Below are 13,121 nucleotides of genomic sequence, written 5' to 3'. Positions count from 1 at the left end.
GATCTTTTAGCTAACCGAAGGAAATTGGATGATAGAGAGACTGTTACATTGATCCATCATAATTTGCCCAAAAAACTTAAGGATCCTGGTAGTTTCTCTATACCTTGTCTCATTGGAAATCTAAGGTTTGAAAAAGCCTTATGTGACCTTGGGGCAAGTATCAGTTTAATGCCTGTCGCCACCGGCCCGAAACGGGCTTTCGGCATTCGCGAAGGATGGTTGGACTCGTTTATTTGTTTAAAAATAGTGGATTGCTAGAATGACTTATTCTCAAACTGAGACCTCGTCAAACGAGCAATTTTATTAAAAGGCTTACTAATCCATATTAATCCCAAGCGGGACCCTCCATGGATTAGAGGTTTTCATAAAAGGAGGGTTCGTGGAGTCGCCACCAATGTTTTACTCAAAACATTGGAAAAAGGGATAAGGCAATTGATTTAAAAATCAACTTTGGCCACTACAACCAGAGTTGGGTAAGGGAGTCGGTTACGCGTGGGGAAGGTGTTAGCACCCCACAGCGCCCCTTTCGGGTTCCCTATGACAGATTATTTTCTAAAATAACAGCGTAAAATTACTAAATTACCCCTATTTATTCTAAACAATTATGAATTGACTATCTACATGATGACAGTTTAAATATGCACACAGAAAGCAGTAAAAGGAAGGATTGAAGGGAAACCTCTTGAAGCATGCTTTTTATAAAAAATGAACTGGGAAGCGTTTTGGCGTTCCCTCGCTCTACAAGCCCGCTCCTCGCTCTCCTAGAACAAAATTTTAACTAAGGGAATCAAAGAGATTTCCCCTCGACTAGGTTCGATCCTCAAGCAAAATGGCTCGGGGCTCAAGAACTTCGTCGGATCAACTCTCCGAGTGATTTCTAGGGCAGAACACTGCTCAAAAACCCCAGAATACTCAAGGAGAGGGTTCAAACTATGTTGAAAAGTGTGGAATGACGTCCAATTGACGTCATATTTATAGGGAATAGGCGCAGTACGGCCTACAGGGCCAATACGGCCGTATTGAAATTTTTGAACTTCAATACGGTCGTATTGGGGTTCAATACGGTCGTATTGAAAGTCAGAAATTTCAATACGCCCGTATTGAGTTCGCAGCGGTCGTATTGAAGTGTCAATACGGTCGTACTGACTTCAGTATGGCCGTATTGAAGCTTCAATACGGCCGTATTGAGTTCAGTACGGCCGTATTGGGCTTTTTCCCTCCACTTCTTTATTTTAAGCTATTCTAAGACCTCTGGACCTACAGAGAATCCTCCTAGGGCCTTCGAGGAGTCCTTCTGGCTGATTATCCTTCAGTCTTCGAGAGTCTTCAAGCTTTATTTCTGACCCGGACAATTTTAGGGGTCTACAGCTGCCCCCCCTTTACTTAGTCGGACGGCCTCTTGGTGTATCGGCTGACAAGTAAAGGAGTTGACCCAATTGTCCGGGTATTGTGCCGACCTTCTGACTTGTAGCGTCTTCCGGTGGGAAAATGTTGAGTAGCCTCTCCAGGTGGGTGCATACCTCGGCGCTTCTGACATCCTCGGTAGCTGAGTTTACCTTCTCCAAGGCCAACTTCACTCGACGCCCGAGCCGGAAGTTGGACATCAACGCGCCTCTGATGACGCTGATGGTTGAGTACCGCCTCTCTAGGCTTAGCTTCACTCTTTGTTCGAGCCGGAAACCAAGCACCTTTGCGACGACGGTGAGCAGTGTGAGTTTTGCCTCTCCAGGCCTTGCTTTGCTTGTTGCCCAAGCTGGAAGCTGTGAGTACCGTCTCTCCAGGCTTAACTTCACTCTTTGTTCGAGCCGGAAGCTAAGTACCCTTGTGACAACGGTAAGCAGTGTGAGTTTTGCCTCTCCAGGCCTTGCTTTGCTTGTTGCCCAAGCTGGAAGCTGTAAGTACCGTCTCTCCAGGCTTAACTTCACTCTTTGTTCGAGCCGGAAGCTAAGTACCCTTATGACAACGGTAAGCGGTGAGTACCCCTTTTCCAGAGATAGCTTCGCTCATTGTCCGAGCCGGAAGCTGCATACCTCCGTGTTTGTGACGACGGGGTAGCGTGAATATCTCCTTTCCAGGGATTCGTGATGATTTTGTCTCCACAGTCCACGATGCTGCTTCGACGGTTGTTTTTTTGATTTTGTGCCACTAAGGGCTGGATAACGCAGGGATCCGTCTAGGGGATGTGCAGTTACTCATAGGTTCTTGTGTCCCAACTTTCCATTGCGTAGTTGGTTCCCACTGGGGAATTTCTGATTCCTTTGGGTGCAGACACAAAGATGCTCTTTCTGATGTGAGCGGTGCCTTATGATTGGCTGACGTCCTTTCGACGTTGGTGGAGTATCCCGGTTATCCTTGTTCGGGTGTCTCTTTTGGTTTTTGATTTTGCTGCCTCCGTGTAGGCTGTTATCCACTGGGGGATTTTGTCGTTGATTTTGATTAGCCTCTTCTGTTAGGCGTATCAGCTTGACGTTCAATGATTGGCTGAGAGCCAGATTCCACTTGGGGAATGATTATTGATTTTTTTATTTTTTCCTCCTTCTGCAGGGATGCCTCTTGAGTAGGCGACTGGGGATTTGGGGATCTTATGTATCCCAGAGTATTATTTAGGAAGCCTCTACAGGCTTAGCCTCACTCAACACTTGAGTTGGAGAGCTATCTTCACTGAGGAAGTTTCAGTCCTTTGACTTGGATATTCTGCTTGGGTGATCGTACTTCCATTGGGGTCTTTGACGATTTTGCTTTGATAGCTCTTGCTGGGGATTTTGAGTCCAAGAGCGTGAGTTGAGGTTTCTCTGGGGAGTATTATTTCTGCGAGCCTCTCCAGGCTCAGTTATTCTGTGCAAACTGATTGTCGGATCTTCTGTATTCTTGCCTTTTTATTTTTTGGCTTTTTCTGTATCTTGCCTTTTTTCATGTTTTTGGCTTTTGCTGTACAGAATTTAAATTGCTAGAGAATTTTGAATTCAAAAGTGGCAAATTTCATTAAAAATGAATTTGTACAAGAAAAATTTGGGAAATGGGGCTAAGCCCAACCAAATTAGTACATGAAAAAGCACTAAAACAGAAGCCAGTCTTCACTCCTCTGCTGGCGGGTCCTGTGGCGAGTCCGGGAAGCGGCGATGCATCCAGACGGAGAGGTTGTCGAACCCCTGCACCAAGGTATCTAGTCGAGCATCGGTACTCTGCTGCCATGTACCGACACTATGCTGAAAAGCATCGAATCGCGTGTCGATGCTCTGCTGAAAAGCATCGAATCGCGTGTCAATGCTCTGCTGCAGTGTGTCGAAGCGGGCGTCAAAGTATCCCCTGTCCGACCGTGACGTGCTAGCCTCTGGCTGCGGGGTGTCGCCTCCCTCAAAGTCGAGATTGTTGAGGAGGTCGTCGAAGGTCTCGAGGCCATCTACTCGCACAAACCCCCCTCCTGGCGATCTAGCGATGATCTTCATGTTAATCAGGGTGGAGGCACCAATCAACTTTGGCGCCAACGCCCCTGGCTCCGCACCATCGGGACATCCCCATGTCTCCGCCAGCTGTGAGAGGAGTGGGGCAACCAAGATGTACCCCTGTCTGGACTCTCCTCCCTCTCGTATCCCAAACTTCTTCACGTGCTCAAGGAAGAAATATCCAGGGTTGGCCTTCCGGCCGGTGGCCATGCAGTATAAGGCCAGCAGATCCGGTCGTGTAATCGACTCCTGACTCTTGGACCTGCCATGAATGGTACTGGTGAGGATCTTATGACAGATCCTAAGAGCAGTCGGGAGCCGGGAGCCCTTCACCCCTGAATGATAATCCCGTCGGCCAGTGAGCAAACTCCACATCTCAACCGGAGTCCACTGATCAGGCCACTCACATATGGCATCTCGGAAGGCCAGCTGATCAGTGCGGCTGAAAAACCCTGCCTGGACGTTGAACTCGTCCAACGTCAGCGTGCGGTATCCTTCATTCATCCAGAAATCCACCGCGCAAACATCCTCCCCGTAGCTGTTAGTCGACTCCGTGACGCCGACTGTGGCCAAGAACTCCTTCGTGGCCGTCAAATATAGCTGGGATGGTGGATTAAGGACAAATCCCCATCCTATAGCGTCGAAGTAGTTCCTGACATCATTCTCCAAGCCCACCGCTTGGAGAAGCTCAAAGTCGAGCACTCTTGACGGCTCAATGGTGAACGTCTCTATGAGCTGCAGACGGTCTCGGTGTCGGTCTGTCATTACGCGTCTGGCCGGGGCTCTCTGCCTTTTGCGAGAAGATTCTGCCATTTCCGATAATCTCTCTAGGAATGCACTCACAAGCAAGGAATGTGGAGAATGAAGGAAGGTATGCAAAATGAGGGAGGGGAAGCCTTTATTTATAGGCAAAATTCCGCCAATACGGCCCGTATTGGATTCAATACGGCCGTATTGGCCTTTCCGTTGATGTACAAAATCTACAACCAATACGGACCGTATTGGATTCAATACGATCGTATTGGGATTCAATACGATCGTACTGGATTTTAATACGCCCGTATTGGAGTTGAAACGTTGTGCTTAACGTTAACTCCAATACGACCGTATTAATACCAATACGGGCGTATTGGATTTTTTCTGATTTTATGGTTTTTTTTTTTTTTTTTTTTTTTTTTTTTTTTTTTTTTTTTTTTTTTTTTTTTTTTTTTTTTTTTGATAAACAGAGAATAAGTGGTCTTCTAGTACACCTATCATCTGTATGTATGTATGCGAATGAGATGCACCTAATTCTGTTTGATTCAGTTTTTCAAAAGAATTAATCGATGCGTTCTTTGTTTGGATCTTGCCATTCCTCCAGACAGACTGTGCTTTGCCGATTTCTGTAACCGAGGAATGATGCGTATTTGTTTTTTGGTGTTATCAACCAAATGATTCTCCCTTCCTTTAGAAGATGTGTCAACCCTCTTATTGACCACTATATCTCCATGTTTCCACTAGATTATTCAAAAATCGTTAGGGACAAGAGAGAAAAGAAGGAAAAGGTATATTTTTCAAAAGTTTGTGTTTTAGAGGGGATTGTTTTATTTTTGAAAAATGGATTTTGTAAGAATGGCTGGCCAATGGCAGGCTTATTGTGTTTAGGTTTGTTCGATTAAACACTCATGAAGTTAAGCACATCTTCGTTATTAATGATTGTGTTTTGACAACTTGGATAGCTTTTCTTGAGCCCCTTGTTGAATTCGATTGATGGTACCATCATGGATTTATTTTGTTTTTCCTTTTTTGACGGCCCTAACTTTTGCCTAAAACACCCATTTGTGATGTCTTAGCGGGCTTTTGTTTTTGTTCATTATTTTGTAACCCTAATTTTTGCCTAGGTCACCCTTTTGTGGGATTCCTAGCGGGTCTTTTGTTCTTATTTTGTGCGGTCCCCTTTTGGGTTTCCTGCCGAGCTTATTATCTTTAGGATTTCTTTATCCATGATGGCATTTATTGATGCCAAGAAAAGGTGCTCCAAGCTGTCATGCACATTTCCACATAAAAATGATGCGGGTTTATTGATTATTAAGACGATTTTAACCTCACTTATGTTTATCCAAACAGGGTTAAATGACGTGGTTTAGAATTTTGTGGTAAGCAAGAAAAGAATCAATAAGAAATTAATGAAGAATGATTTTATTATAATCGTGATGGAAACATGTGCCCTATCGAGGCTCGGGGGTCGGGCTGTCCCCGAGGAGTGATCTCTAATAGTCACTGAATTTACACATCCCTATTAGAAGGAAAAGGACACTTGATGACGACGACCGGCCTTGACGTTTGTGAATCCGCCTTCTTAAAGATCTGGCTTAAAGAACGTTGAGAAGGATCTTGATTCCTCTTCGTTCTTTGACCTTTAACAGGGTTGTATCCTAACCCTTGTTTCCCCGGATTGTCCTTGATAATAGGTAGCTCCGGGATTCCTTGGGAGTACTTGCCCAATCCTTGTCCTGGCAAGTATCCGTTCTTTGTGAGCATATGGGCTACCTTCTTCATTTCTCGGGGAAACGTTTCAACATTGGCAATTTCCAATGCTTGGAAGGCGGTTTCCAAAGCTTCCTCTGCTGCATCCACATAAGGTATGTTGGATGGCTTGCTGATGAGTATGTCATCTTCAGCTTGTACAGTCACCAGTTTGTCACCCACAATGAATTTGACTTTTTGGTGGAGCGTAGAGGGCACAGCTTTCGCATCATGAATCCAAGGTCGGCCTAGGAGACAGCTGTATGCAGGAGTAATATCCATCACTTGGAATTCGACGTTGAAGATGGTAGGTCCAATTTGGATCGGAAGATTGACTTCTCCCACCACTTCTCTCTTAGAACCATCGAAAGCTCGAACGATCATGTTGCTCGGGCGCATTTGGACTCCCTTGATTGCCACTTGATCAAAAGTTCTTTTGGGCATCACATTCAAGGAAGACCCGTTATCCACCAAGACTTTTGCGATGTGGTACTCCTTGCACTTTACAGAGATGTGCAAGGGTTTGTTGTGATTAGGTCCCTCGGCGGGGATTTCTTCATCGGTGAAAGTGAGGTGATCATTAGCCGTGATGTGGTTAACAATTCCCTCAAACTTGTCTTGGGAGATGGTATGCGACACATATGCCTCGTTCAAGACCTTCAACAGAGCTTGCCGATGCGGTTCGGAGCTTAGGATCAATGACAACAAAGTGATCTTTGCTGGTGTCTTGTGAAGTTGATCCACAATGGAGTACTCGCTTTGTTTGATGAATTTTAACAGCTCATCAGTCTCCTCCTCGGATTCTCTATCTTCCTCGGTTTTCTCCTTTTCTTTTCCTTTATTCTTGGGAGCTTTATCGTGCAGATCTTCGGGAGTGTAGATCCTGCCACTCCTAGTCATGCCCCCAAGTCCAGCGATGTTGGAGATATCACTGCCGGTAGGAGTATGGATGTCGTATATCCATGGCACAGCCTTATTTGATTCGTAAGGGAAAGGTCTTGGAGCGACAATCCTTAACGGCGTGGGGCCTTCCCCTTTTTCTATCTTGACTACCAACAACGGCGTCGTCGTGTGTTCGCTTTGCGTAGTTGTTGGTTTGCATTTTATCGCAAATGGCGTGCGATCCATTCTGAACATACACATCGATTAATTCTTTCTTTTTATTAATCTTTATTATTAATTACTAGGAGAGATAAATGCAAAATGAATGACTAATGAGATGCAAAGGCGATAAATCTCAAGAATTCGATTTTATTCATTGAAGAAAGTGCACAACTTTTTATACAATGCTTTGAAGCAATTTTTTACAAAAAGAGAAAAGCCGGTAGAAACCCACAGGCGGGTTCATACGTCGTTGCCATTCTTCTTCGGCTTCCTCAACATGGCGTGCCATTGCTTCAACTTGCAAGTGGACGGCTTGGCTCATATCATCACAAGTCTTCTGAGCCTCCTTCGCTTTCTGAATGTGATAGTTGATCATGGCCTGCAGCTCGTTCAGCTCGTCTTCGGCTCGATCTTTCTCCTCTTGGAGTTTAGCCATTCGTGCCAATCCTTCCCTTTCCTTTTTGCGGAAGTCGGAAAGGTTTGCGGCTTGTCGTTGAGCGACTTCCCGCCATTTCTGTGCGTCGGATCGAGTCGATAGCAAGTCCTCTTGCATGTCCCTGATCAACTGTGCCTGCTTTGCACGTTCGGCTTCCAGGTGCGCTATCTTTGCGTTGACTTCTTGGAGTTGACTACTCGGTTCAATTTTTTGCATTTTGGATGCCCGAGTAGTCTCCTCATTGAGGTTAGCACACTCATCCTTGAGCCGCTCTATCTCGTGGTCCTTCTTCTTGCATTGCCTTTGAAGACCGTCAATAGTAAAACTGGATTCTTCATTTTTCTCTTCAAGAACTCTCATTTGAGCTCCCATAATTTCCAGCTTTTTGGTCAAGGCGTCGACTTGTTCTTGCAATGCCTTCCTTGTTGCTGTGGTTGCACAAGAAGTGGATGGTTGAGGCACCACCCTCTTGCTCCTCCATTCCTCATAATCAATGGAGACGGATACCCGAGGCTTTCCAAGTTCGAGATCTCCCTCATAGGTTGGTCTCTCCCACGCTCTTATGACAGAGTGCATATCCCTTTGATGTTCGGAATCATAGGAGAAACACGACCCTCCAAGCTCCTCTTTAGTAGGAATAATTTGGGTCCTCATTAGTTGTCTCATAACCAATTTAGGCGAGTAGGCTATGCAACCTCTGAGGCCCATCAATGGTATGCTTGGATAACTGCCGCATCTCGTCAATATATGGCTCGGATGGAACCAAGGGCAAACCCATGTGAAGTGATTAATGTTCCACTGTTCCATTTCTTCCTTCCATTCGGAAGCATATCGGCGGCGTACGGGGATCTTGGAGAAACTCCTCAATGGATCGGGCAAGGTCCCCATATGACTAGAAGCATAGAAGTGTGTAATGCCCCATACATACAGCAAGGAGGTGCAGCATCGAATGGTTTTCCCTTGCTTCTGTTGAGACAAATGAACAGAGAGCAAGGTGTCGGCAAGAATGGCAGGCACGGGACTCTTCATGTGTACGTCCCAAGCGAAGAAAGCGTCCATTGCAGCATGGTCCACTGTGTTAGCGTAGAAGGGGAAAAGGATCATCCCAAATACAGCTAATGCTAGAGTCTTGTTGAAAGCTAACCAATCTCCCTCACCAGCCAAGGAAGAAAGGTGATCTTCAATCATAGCAAGCTTCCAACCTTTAACATTACCGTTCCCCACCAAGGCAGCTGATCGTGATGGTAATTTGACCTGAGTGGCAACTCTCTCCACGGCCACATGGTTATCATGAAAGATATAGACCCCAGCTGATTTGGGCCATCGTAGCATGAGCTCGTATTCCTCGAGAGTAGGAACTAGGTCAAACTGGGGGAACTCGAAACAATGTAGATCGAGACTCCAAAAGTGGACCAATGCTCTCAGAAAGGATGGATCTACACAAATCTTCATCAAGTCGAGAACTCGTCCATAGGATTTTTCAAACTCCAAACGAGCCTCTCGTGGCATCAAGGTACAGAGGTGATCCAATCTCTCAGCACGGTATAATAAGAAGTCCACTTTCTTCAATTGCCCTTGCACTCCCCTAGATCCCTCCATGATCTACAGTAAAATGCATGATATGAGATGATGGAGATGAATATGCATGCATAGTGTTTATTTAACTAGGCATTATCATGTTTCTTGGGATTTTCCTAACATGATGCATGATATTGCTTGGTTTGGGCAAATATTATTTTTTGTATTTTGTATTTTTTTGGGTGAAAAGGGAAACTGTCTACATGAATGTGATGAGGGTAGATGTCAACACCATGCACTAGAAGATCCTTATTTCTATTTATTTTTATTTTACTAGGAATGTTGTATGTTTAAAGAATGCAAATGTATGCTCATACAATGTCACATAGTCAATGCACAGACAATTCACTCATCCACGAACAGTCACGAGCGAATTACGAGGTAGGGGTCTCCTGCAGAAAAGTGCATATTCAAGGAGGATCTAACTGTTCTCACTTGGTCAAAGGCCCCCAAGGTGCCCCCATTATAGGGACCCAATTCCTCTTGTCGTAGGTCGATGGAAAGCTCCAACGCACCGTCGGACTCGAGTTCATGGTTATCACCTTGAGTGATGCTTTTCGACAACGGTCTCATAGGCTCCTATAAACCCATCAACCGGCCGTACTAACATCCACTCCCTATGGATTACCACTCATGCCCCCGGGTATAGAGGGAACTGTTGTGTGCAAAGGTTTGTGTGCAATTTATTCCAAACAATTTGCGGAATTTTAAACAAACAACAGTTATTTAAAGCCAAATAGATAAACATATTATAATACAAGCAAGGGGTAATGAAGTAATTTTAACTATTATTTGTTAAAAATAATCTGTCACTAAATGGGACTGACTCTCGAAGCTTCCCCAGTGGAGTCGCCATCTGTCGCCACCGGCCCGAAACGGGCTTTCGGCATTCGCGAAGGATGGTTGGACTCGTTTATTTGTTTAAAAATAGTGGATTGCTAGAATGACTTATTCTCAAACTGAGACCTCGTCAAACGAGCAATTTTATTAAAAGGCTTACTAATCCATATTAATCCCAAGCGGGACCCTCCATGGATTAGAGGTTTTCATAAAAGGAGGGTTCGTGGAGTCGCCACCAATGTTTTACTCAAAACATTGGAAAAAGGGATAAGGCAATTGATTTAAAAATCAACTTTGGCCACTACAACCAGAGTTGGGTAAGGGAGTCGGTTACGCGTGGGGAAGGTGTTAGCACCCCACAGCGCCCCTTTCGGGTTCCCTATGACAGATTATTTTCTAAAATAACAGCGTAAAATTACTAAATTACCCCTATTTATTCTAAACAATTATGAATTGACTATCTACATGATGACAGTTTAAATATGCACACAGAAAGCAGTAAAAGGAAGGATTGAAGGGAAACCTCTTGAAGCGTGCTTTTTATAAAAAATGAACTGGGAAGCGTTTTGGCGTTCCCTCGCTCTACAAGCCCGCTCCTCGCTCTCCTAGAACAAAATTTTAACTAAGGGAATCAAAGAGATTTCCCCTCGACTAGGTTCGATCCTCAAGCAAAATGGCTCGGGGCTCAAGAACTTCGTCGGATCAACTCTCCGAGTGATTTCTAGGGCAGAACACTGCTCAAAAACCCCAGAATACTCAAGGAGAGGGTTCAAACTATGTTGAAAAGTGTGGAATGACGTCCAATTGACGTCATATTTATAGGGAATAGGCGCAGTACGGCCTACAGGGCCAATACGGCCGTATTGAAATTTTTGAACTTCAATACGGTCGTATTGGGGTTCAATACGGTCGTATTGAAAGTCAGAAATTTCAATACGCCCGTATTGAGTTCGCAGCGGTCGTATTGAAGTGTCAATACGGTCGTACTGACTTCAGTATGGCCGTATTGAAGCTTCAATACGGCCGTATTGAGTTCAGTACGGCCGTATTGGGCTTTTTCCCTCCACTTCTTTATTTTAAGCTATTCTAAGACCTCTGGACCTACAGAGAATCCTCCTAGGGCCTTCGAGGAGTCCTTCTGGCTGATTATCCTTCAGTCTTCGAGAGTCTTCAAGCTTTATTTCTGACCCGGACAATTTTAGGGGTCTACAATGCCTTTATCAATTTGCAAGAAATTAGATATGGGAGAATTAAAGCCTACAGCAATGTCAATCCAGTTAGCAGATAGATCTATAAAATATCCCATAGGAATTTTAGAAGATGTTCCAGTTAAGATAGGTAAATTTTTAATTCCGGGAGATTTTGTTGTTTTAGAAATGGAAGAGGACAAACAAATACCAATCATATTAGGTAGACCATTTTTGGCTACAGCGGGCGTGATCTTCTCTGGAAATTTTTTTTTTTTTTTTTTTTTGGAAAACTCCAGAGAGAATCACGACCGTGACTCTAAATCACGGGCGTGATCTTCTCTGGAAATTTTTTTGGAAAACTCCAGAGAGAATCACGGCCGTGATTTCCAATCACGCCCGTGATTCCCTGCTGACGCTCAACAGATACAACCCGTGATTTTTTTGAAATTCCCCTTTTCCCTTATATATTTTTCCCCCTCCTTTTACATTCTCACTTCTCTCAAACTTACGAACTCTGCCCATTCTCTCTTTTCTTCTCTCCCAAACCCTAGCTTCTCACTTCTTCTTCCTCTTCTTCCCTCTTCCTCCCACATTCACTCCTTCCGTTCATCCATGGCTCCCAAGCGCACCCGTACCGTTGGTTCGTCCTCCACCGCTTCCGATACCCACAGTTACGAGGAAGAAGCAAGTGAAATTCCGCACCTTCCTCCGAGGTTCTATCGGAACGATGAATAGCGTGAGCGGAACGAGGTATTACGCTTCCGCACTATCCATCCTACCAGGTATCTCGACTTCCCATTTATTCGTAAGTTGGGTTTACGTGCTGATATCAATTTCATGTTAACTAACATTGGGTGGACAACCTTTGCTACCATGCATAATGATGTTGTTTATCCTCGACTAGTTCTTGAGTTCTTGAGCTCTCTCCACACGGAAATATTATCTGGGCCAAATTGTTCTGAAGGTTTGATTTCTTTCCGTATGTTTAACCAAGAACACGAATTAACCCTGGCTCAGTTCAATAATATTTTTGGATTTCCCACTGGAGGGAGCACGAGAACCCCAAGTTCTTTCAACCCTGGTTCTTTTTGGTATAGTTTGACAGGTACAAGTAATTGGGTCGCTGGAAAATGTAATTCCTCTGCTTTCCGCCATCCCGCCATCCGTATTATGCACCGCTTTATTGCCTCTACTGTTTTGGCCCGAGGTGATTCTGAAGGAAAGGTTCGTTTGAGCGACCTTTTACTTTTATGGGCTATGATGGAAAACAGAGAGGAGCCTATTGATTCTGGCAGTCATTTGGCACGACAGTTCCAGAGTATTTCCAATACCAGCCACGGTGCGATTGTGAATGGCGGCCTCATTACCACTATAGCCAAACACCTTGGCTATCACGCTTGGCTGGACCAGTTAGAATCACTCCCTGGAAGCCGTACTATTAATTTTGCTACCTGCTCTTCTATGAACTGCATTGCGAAAGATGAAGATGATAAATACTACTTTGTAGTAACCCAGTCGGGAGTGCACCACCAGTTACCAAATCCAACATACACCGTGAAGAACCGGGCTACACGGCAGTTTCCACTAGAGCCATTAGAGGACCTACCTCCAGCAGCTGAGGAAGCGGCTCCTGCAGATGAGGAAGCAGCTCCTGAACAACCCCCTCTACATCCTGGACCTGAGGTGGACAATGCTGCTATCCTGGCAGCTATTCAATCAATGGATAACCGGCTGAAACAAATGGATGAACGCCAGCAACATTATAATTACATGGTTGATCAAATGTATCAATGGCACATTCAACGGTATCCAGATAATTTTCCACCACAGTGAGATCTTTCTTATTCCTTATTTTACTCTGATGCTTAGGGACAAGCATTCCTTTCTGTTGTGGGTTGGTTGCATATTCATACATTTTATAATTTTGTCAAAATAATCTATCATGCATTCATTAGCTCTTTGCTTCGGGACAAGCAAATCTTTAAGTTTGGGGTTAGGAGGATGTACGCATTTCATTCATTCATG

The sequence above is a fragment of the Cajanus cajan genome, chromosome 7 (genome assembly GCF_000230855.2).
Source record: "Cajanus cajan strain Asha chromosome 7, NIPB_CcT2T_4, whole genome shotgun sequence".
NCBI classification, from domain to species: domain Eukaryota; kingdom Viridiplantae; phylum Streptophyta; class Magnoliopsida; order Fabales; family Fabaceae; genus Cajanus; species Cajanus cajan.
This window is presented reverse-complemented; position numbering follows the sequence as displayed.